Here is a 2,262-nt window from a genome sequence, read left to right as displayed (position 1 = left end):
AAAGGAAATCTTCCCTTCCTTTTTCTCCCTACTTCCTCAATCAAAATAAATCCCACTTCCTTCAAGGATCCATTCTTAGAAGACAGGAGAAAAAAGGAGGCAAGGTGAGAAGGTTACTGGGACTTTAGATAGACATTGTGTCCTCTACTTGAAAAGGAATGGGAAAATTTCAGTCTATCTTTTCACTTCATGTTCCATCAGTAATTTTCTCCAGAGATACTTCTCTTTTTATGCTCAGAAGATAGGATTCCTCAGTTACTGCCAGATTAAAGATTAAAATCCTCCCTTTATTTTGAGTTTATATAAAGAAGAGGCTAAATTAGGGTGTAGATTTTACTGCCAAATGAGTCCAGGTTCAAATTCCCTATGCAGCACTTAAGTCTGTGTGTGACCTCAGACAAATGACTTAATCCCCTTAATCTGTTTTATCATTTATGAAATGGAGGGGATACTTAAATCTTATACTTGGGTTTCTTTTCAGAATGAAGTGTAAAGAGGCAATACAGTGCCTGGCAATAACAAACATTCAGAAGAAAACAGTCAGAATCAGGGAGGTATTACTTTTACCATCCCAGGATAACAAAAGCCACACCCACTCTCCTGGAGAGGAATTTCTGTACACTACACGGAACTTCTGGACTTCACTTTCCAGAATTCCAAAAAAGGTATGAGGGCTATAGCTCTCCCTGCCCAGTTGGAAGTGCTCCCAACTACATGCACCTAGTGAAGTGATTTCATCCAGCCTTTTTTCCTAAGTCACATAAACTCATAACACAGCATTTCCATTTTTCAAAATTCTTTTCACAACAGGCAAAGTAATTTCATCAGAAGTACCTAAGATTTAATATATATACAAAATGGCATGTGGAGGGGGTCCAATAAGGACTGGAAACTCTGTTTTTCTCTTTCTTATCAGAGAACAAAATGCTGATTGATTCTCATTTCATTGATACTAAAATTTTCCTACAATACATTGTATTGAAAGTGCTTAAAACTCATCAGCTTGCTTTCCTTCCTCCTTGACATAGTTTAATGTGATTTGTTCAAGTCACATGCAGAATTTGAGTCCTTAAATTCACACTTAAATCTCACATTACCAGAAGGAGCCAGACATATACCTCAAGTGCTATAGTGTCATCAAGATTCCACTGAAGAGGAAACAAAGCTCAAAGATGAAAAGAAAACATTCATGTGCCTCAGCAAAGGTTATTCCTACTGATGAAGAGGTGAGATGTATTTACTGCTTCAATGAGTCAGATAGAATTCATCATTCTTAATGGAGGTGAACAGGCTTTGAAAAATGTTTGCTTAAACAAACTGTGTCCCTTGCATGGCTCCTTGTGGCTGTCTTTTCGGATGACATCCCTCTCAGATGCAAAGCTCAGCATTCACATTCAGCCCAATTGTCAGACCTTGGTAGACAGGTTATATAACTGCCCAAGGTGAGTGAGAAAATTTGGTATAGTCCACATTGACTTGCTACCCTTTCAAGGGTATGTCAATATAAATTTATAGACTGCAAAGGCTGCACCTTAGAGAGGTGGCAAGTCTAGGGAAATCGAATTAATTCAATCAAATGAGCAGCAAAACTTTTCATAAGTATACAATGCCTAAGAGGTACGTAATGTTTTAATTAGGCATTACTATCCTAATTTGTATACGACGGCTTTGAGACACAGAGATGCAACATTGCCCAAGTTTGTGTAAAATAAGGGAATGCATGGAATATAATTAAGTTTTCTCAATCTATAGTCTTCCAATATTCACTCTATATCACATAACCTAGAAAATTCAAACTCTTATTTTCAGGTACACCCTAAATTCTAATAGAAAATAGAAGTCAATTAATTTAATCAATTAAACTTTTTGAGACATAAGAATACTATTGAAACACGTTGTAGAGATTAAGTCATGATTAGTTTTTAATACTATTTTTTTACAATGATTTTGGAATATGCATGTCAACACATACGCAAAACATGCCTAGTTTTCTCTGAATAAGAAAATACCAAATATGCCAAAGAGAGAAACTGAATTCAAGTATTTGATCAGTTGATTTTAATCCAGAAACCAAATCACAATTCCTTTAAAATTAAGCATGCTCCTCAACAGCCAATTGGTCAATGAAAAAATTAAAAGGAAAATTAAAAATTGTCTTGAAATAAATGAGAATGGAAACACATAATACCAAAACCTATGGGACACAGCAAAAGTAGTTTTAAGAGGGAATTTTATAGCAATAAATATCTACATCAAAAAAGA

Source organism: Propithecus coquereli, unplaced genomic scaffold (genome assembly GCF_000956105.1).
Source record: "Propithecus coquereli isolate 6110/MARCELLA unplaced genomic scaffold, Pcoq_1.0 Scaffold115, whole genome shotgun sequence".
Classification (NCBI taxonomy): Eukaryota; Metazoa; Chordata; class Mammalia; order Primates; family Indriidae; genus Propithecus; species Propithecus coquereli.
The sequence above is the reverse complement of the archived record's forward strand: the minus strand, read 5'-3'. Positions refer to the sequence as shown.